At 38.8% G+C, this 10,450-nt stretch overlaps 1 long non-coding RNA gene across 2 annotated transcripts; it reads right to left on the bottom strand.

Annotated features, from left to right (window-relative positions):
* Positions 1 to 53: 53 nt before the first annotated feature.
* Positions 54 to 8,193, bottom strand: LOC102368303. 2 transcript variants are annotated; one of them, XR_324892.2, is made up of 2 exons: positions 8,081 to 8,193; positions 54 to 360 (listed from the first exon to the last, which is right to left on the bottom strand). It is a non-coding gene; the product is annotated as an uncharacterized LOC102368303 (long non-coding RNA). The 2 variants fall into 2 exon arrangements; XR_324891.1 differs by lacking the exon at positions 8,081 to 8,193 and adding an exon at positions 7,832 to 7,961.
* Positions 8,194 to 10,450: the final 2,257 nt, after the last annotated feature.

Below are 10,450 nucleotides of genomic sequence, written 5' to 3'. Positions count from 1 at the left end.
GTAGGGAAAACGCTGTATAGCTCTAATTGCTTAAACATCCACATTAAGGCACATTCAGTTTATAAGAAGTTCTTTATAAAGGACTCAGTCCTGTGATAGGATGTACCTGGGAAGAACCCCATACTCTTCATAGTCCTGTTGAAGGCTGTGGTCCTTTCACATATTGCATATTCACATATTTTTCCTTTTCTGTTATTTGCAAGAACATACTCTAATGTGCATCTATTTCTTTCCCTTTGTTTTGGAGTGCTGCTTTTAAAATCAGTAGCTTATATCTTGGCGTAGTCTTGCTTCTGATGAATGCTATTTGGGAGTGGAGGTGTGAGAGACCACTCTTTAAAGGGCTTCAAGATGATGTCACTAAAATGAGAAAAATATTAATGTTATTTTAGTAACTTCTCTGCTCCCCAGTAAATTTACTTGTGCCTGTTTCTTTTGCATCACTAGTCACTGTGCTATAGGTTTTAACATTACTAACTAAGAACATGCTTTTAAGGAAAAAAAAGATTTGTGTCCTCTCCTACCCGTTAAAAATATTAACCTTTAAAAAAGTCATTTATCACTTCTACCATTTTAATTACATATTCTAGTCTTTCTTCTACTTCAAATGGAGAATTATCACAGATATGGCATTTAAAAACATGTAAATGATTGTTCAGGGAACCCACTATAATTACATGCAGAGAAATACCATATGCCGTTCACTGGTGAGTGAGATTAAACTGGAAACTCAATTATTTTCCTGTTTTCGGTCTCCTTCAACACTTCATGCAACTTAATTGAAATATATTTAACAGCTATGTCTAATGCAAGTCACTACTGTTTAAAATGGGTCTTGCTTTATGCTTTGAGGATCACAAGGGACATAATCAACCTGAAAAGAACTTTTCTAACCAAAATAGATATGCTTACAATAATAATAATAATAATTACTCAATAATTAATATATTTGGTCACATACAGGGTCGGATCCAGAGGGGGTGCAGTGGTTCAGTTTAACCCACTTTTTCAGACTGGACCATGCCTCTGGGGCCTTTTTTTTAAATCCCTGAAGCATATATGAATTCCCAACCCTCCACCCCCTTCCCCCCAGTGCTCCTTCTGCCCCCTTCCCCTTGCTTCCCTGCCTGCCACTGCTGCCTTCCCCACTTCAAAGCTGCCCCTGCCTACTCCTGCCAGCTGCATGGGGGCTAGGCTCAGCTGGGACAGCAGAAGTGGCAGAGGTAATGGGTGAGGGGGGTAGGTTCCCCCATGCTGCCTGCTTCCTCCAGGACCAGGTGCAGGGAGGGAGATCTGCTTCTAGCCATTGCTGCTGCTCTTACTGTAGCTGTTCCCAGCTGAGCCCAGTCCTCATGCAGCCTGGCTAGAGAGGACAGGAGCAGCTTGGAAGGCAACAGTGAAAGGCAGCAGCAGGCATGGTGGGGCTGAACGGGAGGGAATGAGGTATGCTTTTGAGCAAGGAGTGGAAAGATGAGATTCTTATGTGCTCTGGGGATTCAGAAAAGTCCCCAGAGACCCCCACCACGTATTCTGCCCACACTGGTGAGTGGGGCAGGGAGGAGGCTGGAGGTGGGGGTTCAGCTGTGTGGGTACCTGCTCCCTCACCCTGTTTTGCTAAACCCTGGATCTGCCCCTGCATATGTACCTCTCCCCACCCCAAATTCAGTTGTTGGGAATATGGGTGAGCATTATAACTGAGGATGCACAATAACAGTTTCTACGGCTTAAGCCTCCCTCAGGGGAAACTGAAAGCAAAGCTGCCTACAGGGTTCCCTAGCTGCTGCCTGGGGACACTTCACCTCCTTTCCTCTTCCCGGCAGAGGAACTCAGAGACAAATCTTCTTTCTGCATTCAGTCTTTTGAAAACAAGGCATGTATTTTGTTTGAAGTGTGTTGTATGTGAGATAATATAGTATTTTGACAGCAGCTGTGTACAGACATGCTGTTTCTCATGGGACAAATTGTTGCTTTGCCATGAGAAATCACATGTGCACAGATATTCAGGATTTTTCTCCCAGCGCAAGGGTTCCGGAAGAAAAATAACCTGGGAACAACTAGGTTAATCCCTTCCAGGAAAGTTTTTCCTAGGAGAGCAAATGTCTGTACATGTTGTCTGCTGAGAGAAGCCACAACACAGTTCTGCAACATCTCAAGATGCCTTGCTCCCTTCCCCCACACTCCCCCAGTGAGCTAAACTCTACTGCTCCAGTCAAGCCAGGATTAGAACAGCCCCTGCTTCACTATCTTTACATTATAATTCAGAGAGACTTAGCCTGACCCTGAGCAGTCTGGGTCTGCCAATCATGGTTGCTCTGTACACTGCTGCCATCTGTCTCTGGGCAGACTGAAAGAGCCTGGAGAGCATGTGTGCAGGGTCCCCCAGGCTGTGCAGCATCAGGACTATAAGGTCTCTGCTCTTCAAGAACTCAGCATTCAAATGTCTGTTTAGGTGCCTCTGGTTAAGTTTTTTGTACCAGAAAAGTACACCAGGAAGAACATTTGAATATGTGTACACAGCCAGAGACAGACAGATTTTCTGGCTTTGGTATTTTCAGGAATTGATTGCAGTTTATGCTCAAACAGTGAACAGGTTCTTGATGTTCTAATCAATGTGCAAATACTTGTTGATGTGGACTTGAAAGCAATGAGACAGTCACCATAATATGGTTAAAGATGGAGACCTGGATATATGATTTCAATTTAAAAGTGGTACTAAACTGGGGCAATAACTGAAGACCATTCAGCAGGGTTGTTTAGGTTTGGGGAACTGGGGATCCAGAGGTGTCAGACATCAAAACAAGCATTAGAAGCCAAACCAGAGTCAGGATATACCAGGAGCTGAGACCAGAATCTGGAGCAAAAACCAGCATCAGCATATGCCAGAATCAGAAGTCAGAAGCCAGTGTCAGGATTAGCCTGAAGTCAGCATCAAAACCAGTTTCAGAATATGCCAGGAGTCACGAGTCAAACCAGAGATCCAATAGGGGAAGCAAGGAAGCATGTGAGGGTCAGGAACAGGTACCTACATGAAGTACTGCAGGATGGGCCCAGCCTTTAAAGAACTAATCCAGACTTGCCTTGATACCATGATTGGCACTGACTGGGCCAAGAACTCTGATCTGGACTAATTATTTAAAGTACAATTAAGCCAAGTACTCCTTTGATTTACAGTATATCGAGCCCTTTTCTAATACTCCAACAGTACAGGAACATGCAAAAGGAATTGATGTAGACTGTCCTAGTGTTGTGGAATTGCCCTTGCTTTAAGACTGTCCTTGCTTTAAGGAATTGATGTAGACTGTCCTAGTCTTCAACAAAATATTTTGTGCTAACTATGTAGATTATGATCTCAGCACAATTTTGGGGACCATATTTAATTTTGAATGGGCGATAATTGAAACTTCTATTATTCTACTATATATATGTGTGTGCTAATTTACTGGACCATTTCTGATCTGGCCCTATTGGATTTGCCAGGGCTGGCAGCCTTTGCTAAACTCACCTTGGAAGGCTCTCTCACCAGACAAATATCAACCATTGGTGATTTTACTTTTAAATTGGTATGGCTAAGGCAGCCAAATTCTGTTTTCAGCTGTATGTGTGCATTACCCAAGGATGCTAAGAGCCAATGTATGCCTTAGAAGGCAGGATCTGATCTACAATCCATATTTTGATAATTAATGGGGAATAATGGGCCAATATACAGTATTGTGACTGACACACAGTGCATACTAAGTGTGTTTCTAAGTTGTCATCTCATCAAAAAGTTTAAAAGGAATTCCCTTTCTCAAATGAAGCATAGGGTTATCAAATGGATATACTAATTGCTAAAGAAACCCAGCTGAAAACCATTCTTAATCACCATGGAGCAATTAGACCTTCATTTTGAATGATCAGTGCAAATTTCTTATGTGTTGCCATTTAGTTTTAATCAGAGCACGGTCATATCATAAATGTTAATTAGAATGTAGATTTCTACTCAACCTTGTTTAGAAAGAAAAATGCATCAATAAAAATAGTGGCATGGATACACGAACAGGTTGATGGAAAAAAAATCCTATTATCATTTATTTGAGTATTTCCATTCTGAAAGCATCTTTGCTGAAGGCAAAGCTTTTTTAATATATTTACATTTTTGGTTCTGAATGGGGTAGGGGAACTAGTTATTATTGAGATAGAAGCTGTCTGCAATGTAAGGATTATATTGCTGAGATGAGATAATCATCAATATTTTTCAGTAGGTAAGGACTTTCTACAATATGTTTTTAATCTCAGATGCCACATTTAGAGCAATTCAAAGAAACCAGTATTGCATAATATAAGCCACCCCATAAATCTTGCTGAGAATTGTTTTGAGATTGCAATGGTAGACACCTTTGCAAGGATCAAGGATGACCTGATTAAAAGTGACATAGATATGCTAACAAAGGTATGGAGAATGCTGGTTTACACCAGTGGATGTTCTGAGAAATAAGTTTGCAATATTTTGTGGGTAAAGTAGAAAAATAATATTTAATATGGATGGATTCCTTCTAATAAAAAATACCATATATTTACATTTAATTATCATGATCTAAGGTGGACTGATTGTAAAAATAAAAAGTTGGGGTTTTCATTGTTCACATCATCATTTCATCATTCCTATTACCTACATGGTTTTAGAAATAAAAGTAAATTCTACTAAAGTTCTTTAATTCAGTGTGGATCCTTACTAAACAGTAATTCTGATTGGCTTAGTCTGATTTTAATCAAACAAAAAGCATGTGTGTCCTCTCTACTTTGTGCTCCAATTTTCTTCCACATATATATGTTTTCATGACTAATCTAGTTGTTCATCTTATATTTCTGTTTTTAAGATGCTAGATTCAATCCTTAATTCATATTGTACACGTACACACACACACACACACACGGGACTTTTTCTTAAGTGTTTTTGTTTTTTGGAACTTCTTTACATGCTGGTTATTTTAGAAGTGCTAGTAGTAGATGAGTCCCGTGTCTGAGTGGAGGAATTAGATACATGCCATAAGATGGCTTGAATTTTATTTATAAGACTGATCGTAAGTATCTCTCTGTTATTTTGCACATCCACCCCCACTTACGGTTGAGCTCCTGCTTAGGAGAAAGGACCTTCTTTTTGTCCTGTATGTGCACCAACCATTTCAATAGGGCTAAGGCTGTTAGATACTGCTTGGATGTAAAAAATAAGTAGTAATAATTCTGATTCATTTCTCATTTCCTTGATTTTGAAATGTAGTGTAACTATGGTATGCATAAAGGAATGCTGACTGATGCACAGCTGAGTTTCCCAATTGACTTTGTTTATTTTGCTTTATTTCATTATATTAATGCACCATCTTCATAACTGATGAGCTGGTAGCCCAATTCCACGGCAAATAGACTGTTTTAAAATGCTATCTGATATCAGCCTTCCAAAAAAGGAGTTATTAAAATTGATACATTTATGAAAAAGATACAACACATATCCTGCAATTATAGGCAAATTGGATTTGATGATGCAAGAGGTCCCTTCTAGTCCTGCTCATTACAAGGCAGCCACTAGCAGGATAATTACAGGTGGGACAACACCTTTATACACAGCTGCAGTTCTGGTGGTAGAGTTCATCTCTTCTTTCCTACCAATTGGTGGCGGGTGCAGGTGGGAGTTCATTAACAATCATGTAATTTGCAATAATATATCATATCAGGAAATCCCAATTCTGGCATCATAGAGTTAAATCTCTTTCCTAAATTTATCACATGACAAATTACTGGTTAAGTATAATTATACAACATATGGAATGATTAAATAAATCCCAGTGCATGCTATTTGCATCCTTTGTAATGTCACTCATTATTCTATTTGACTTCAATTGTTTTATGAGGTGCTTGATTGATATATTAAAGATTACTAACACACTTATTCTAAATCTAGAAGTTGGTTAAAAAGATATAAAGATGTAAATGGCATTAGCAATTAAGGGTTTTGTTTTTCATGTCTGAGAAAATTGTGACCTGAGATGTACAGATGAAATGCATTCTAGAACGATGTGTATTTCCTGATAGGTGAGGTATCTCAGTGATATTGTAAGTGGTTGGGTCAATTGCTCCATATACGTCTTTGAAGCCTCTAGAAATCTCATGTCTAAAAAAGTATTCACGTATTTAATTTCTTTTTTTTGGATCTCTTGTTGATAAATTTATCAATGTTTGTGATACATGAAGACTGAAAAAAACAGCAGGCTCATTAATGGTATATATTTTGAAATATATTAAATGCACAGAAAACAATTTGTGGGGTGATTGGCACATGTACATTTTGCCTCAAAAGCAGAAAATGAGGAAAATAGCTTTAAAAGTACAATAAAGTATTAAAATAGTCAACTTGCTTTCTTTCAAAGTACACTTAATGCACTAAACATCTATTCTTGAAGCCTTTACTTAAGAAAAACTGTAATCGTGTTAATAAAAGTTTTGTCTGAGTAAAGACTTTGCGACTGGGTACACCTAGCTTTTTTCACTGTTTTCAAAAGACAGCAAGTAGATATTACTTTTAATATTCATACTATGAGCTTCAAACATCATCTTATGATCATGAAAACAATTTGTGAGAGATGCATATTATTTAATATTAATTGATAAGACATTGACAGACTTTTTCATCATGGATATGTAATCTCTTTGCTTTGAAAATTATTGTAGTTGTACAGAATAATTAAATTAGTTCATGTATTGTATTTAAAAAGAGTTTGCTTGAGGGCAGATATATAGCTTTCATTATAGCATATTAATTCTATGCAATAGAGCACTCTAGCCATAAAAAATCACTATAAATATGTGAAGCATAAGTGCCAGTTGAATAGTACCATTTTAACACTTTGGGATCTTTAATGCACACTGTAATTTATGGATTTGAAGAAAAGCTAGATATGACTGTTTCCTTTTGCTCTATACTTTTTCATTATTTTACAATAATGCTCTATTAATAAATTTCTTAAATGAATCTAATTATTTTGATTAATACAAAGAATATACTTAACCCTGTGCAGAGCATGGAAAACAATGAGTTAAGTTCTGGATCATATTTATGATTCATCTTTCCCAGTGTCTTCCCCAGAGAGAATCTCTTTGCAGTTGAAAGGGAGATATACAGCAGCTAGTGTGATTCTCATATTTACTAAATGCATATTCAGTTCCATTCCCCAAGTAATTTCTGGGGGCTGATCTGTGGAGAATCCCATTTGATATCACTTCCTGGTTTTGACACTGATTTTTCCCATTTGTTAATGAAACCGTCATATAATAATTTAATCTATACCAATGATTTTTTCACCAGGGTGCTGTAGTACCCTGGACTGCTTTGAGATCCTTTCAAGAGGGCTGTAAGGTACCCTGAAATGTTAGCACTGTTACATGTACAAACATGCTTCACAAGATCAACCAAGAGATTTCAAATACAAATCTATAGCATTAAACCATTCTGACCTGTTGTGGGCTTTCTGAATTCCTTGCAACAGAATAATTGCTCTGTTATTTTTCTGTAGTCAGAAAAGAAGTGGGAACTAAGAGCTAACGTTTTCCAAGGGAATGCTTCTCATCTACTGAGAGGTACCTTTAGCCTAAAGGGTTGAGAACCACTGATCTAGACCATATATCCTTAGTTTATTTAAGATAGTTTAGAAATATGGGGAAAGCTTGGACTAAATGACCTATGAAGCCCTTGTCCAGCCTTTGATTCAGTGCTCCCTCCTGCCCATCATCTTCATAGAGAAGGAAATTAAACTGGTTAACAAATTAGATTGGTTTTTAACAAACTCATGTTGGCTTTTACCTTACTATCTTTTAGGTGCTTGAAAATTGCTTGCTTGATTTACATACCCCAGTATCTTTCCAGAGCAACTAGTTGAATTGACCAGGCTATAATTCCCTGGGCCTTTCCTTTTTTTAAAGATGAGCACTGTATTTGCCCTTTTCCAGTCTTCTGAGATCTCAGCTGATCTCCATGAGGCCTTGAAGAGCCAATTACTTGAATAATCTAGGATGAGTCATATCAGGACCTTCTGGTTTGGAGATATCTTACCCAGTGGTACTCAGTCTTTTCACCCTGTGGGCCAGTCAAGTAGTTTGGGGCTGGTTTGCTGGCTGGATCAGGCCCTGTGGACCAGAATCATGTTTCATACCACCTTGTTCCACCCAGTGCTACCCTGTCCAGCCTAGTGCCTCCCTGCTGAAGCTTATGCTGCCCTGATTGGCCTTGTGCCACCCCAATCTGCCCCAATCAGCCCTATGCCAATCAGCCTTGCATTGCCTTGATCTAGTTAGCTAAGTAACAGTTAATAATTTTCCCCTACTGTAGGCTGATTATGTAGCCCTGATCTTTGTTAGCTGTACACTCATCCCTGGATAATTCATACAAAAAAGTCAAAAGTAAGGATTTTTTTTCTGGTAATATATATCTTTAGGACCAACTGAATAGCTGGGAAGGATGTTAAGCAACCTTTCAGTCACAAAGTGGTCTTTCTCTTACTTCTAATGCATTTATATTTTTTAATATACTATACTTTTTGTTGTCTTTATGTCCCTTGATAGCTGTATCTCAGATTGTGCCTTGACCTTTCTGATTTTGTCCCTGTAGTAGGCTGTTTGACAAAGGATGGCAGCAGCCTGTACACATTTGGTTGTAGCACTCTGCAGGCTTGCAAGGACTATAGCTCAGTGGCAGGAAGTAGGTACTTATTGCAGGCTGCCTGGGATGCCTGGGTCAGCAGATGTGAATAATTGGCTGGCCACAGGAAGCTAAAAGGTTCCTAGGGAAGGGAGCTAGGAGTCTTACATGGGAACATAGCTTAAGACACAAACAGAGGGAGAGTTAGGCTCTTGGGAAAGGAGCCAGAGAATGGGAACTGAGAGCTGAGAACTCAGTGGGAGAAAGTGGGAAATGAGAGAATGAGGGGGAGACAGACAGACAAACTGAGATAGCAGACAGGAGGAGTTGGAGGGTTGGTTGGTCAGTGGCTGCAAGACTGGGCCAAGGGCTCTCAGAGCCTGGGAAGAGACCCAGGGCTGCAAAGTTAGAGGCAGAGTACCATGACAAGGAACCCACCCTGAGGAAGAGAAGGAGGATTGCAGTGTGGGAAGGAAGCAGACATGTGAAGTATCCTACCAAATCTGTTATCTCTGTTGGATCACAATTTTGTGCATGTACAAAGACATCCAGCTTGTCCTGCTTATCCCTTATAGTTCAGCAAATGTTTGCTTATGTCTTTAGGTATGAGGATTATTATGCTTTATCCTAGTTCAATTATAGATGCTGTTATATTTGGTTTGATAGCAGAGCATCTTTTTTTTCATTTGCGTAGACAAAGTCTTGGCCAGGATGATAGTTGGGGATGGCCCTGCTTTCAGCAGGGTGTTACGTAGATAACCTTCTGAGGTCGCTTACAACCCAAACTTTCTATCATTCAATCTATGGTATTTCTAAATTGACTATGAGGTATTTTATAGACTTTGAGTACATAGTGGCTGCCTTTTAAATCCTGCTAATGTCTTTGCACTTTAGGGGTTACTTTATTTGCTGATTGTATAGTGGGTAAAACAGGAAAAAAAAGGCTTTCTATTCAGTTTTAAGCTTCTTTTTTTCTTCTACTGGGTTTTTCTGTGATTAATACACAGACCTGATTTTATTCCCACTTAGGTTTAGCTGTCACCTTGAATGAGATAAGAATTGCTTCCATCTTGGGTACCCTGGTTAGTTCTGTTCAAAATTATATACTGGTATTTTTCTTAAGTTGTGAGAAGCAATAGGTTACATCTACAAAACACTGCTACTATATCAGTGTGTTGTGAAGGATGTTACCAAAACCATACTTAGAAATTACATATTCGGTATAAGCTCAGAAACAGAAAAATCCTTGGGGCTGCTCATTTAATTACAAGAGTGTTTGGCAGAATATGTGCTTTATAAAAATGGTACTGAAATATGTTTTCTGTTTTGTCAACATTTTTTGTTAATGTTCTGTATTTAATGGTGCTGTAAAGTGTTTCAGTATCTTAGGCCCCTTCTTGACATTACACATTGAGGTGTGATTAACCAGTTAATCACATCTTAGCTTGTGACCTAGTCACATATTCAAACAATTAATAGCATGATAAAACAAGAAATAAACTACAAAGCTATTTCATTAAAAAAAAAAAATGTGGCTTGCTCTTATCATGCCATTTATTGAATGTGTGGCCACCCCTGTGACGGGGTCCATAGCTGTGACAGGGTCCATAGCCGGTCATCCTGGGCTCCCGCTATACCAGCAATAAGGCATGATAGGATCTGATGCTGCATCCTACAATCATGTCTCCTGCTGTTAATGTGTGGCATGACAGCTGGAGTGATTGTTTGGATAACACATCAGATCATGCCTTTACTTGAACATCTAGAAGGGCCCTTACTCTGTAC

The sequence above is a fragment of the Alligator sinensis genome, unplaced genomic scaffold (genome assembly GCF_000455745.1).
Source record: "Alligator sinensis unplaced genomic scaffold, ASM45574v1 scaffold238_1, whole genome shotgun sequence".
Classification (NCBI taxonomy): Eukaryota; Metazoa; Chordata; order Crocodylia; family Alligatoridae; genus Alligator; species Alligator sinensis.
The sequence above is the reverse complement of the archived record's forward strand: the minus strand, read 5'-3'. Positions and strand labels throughout refer to the sequence as shown.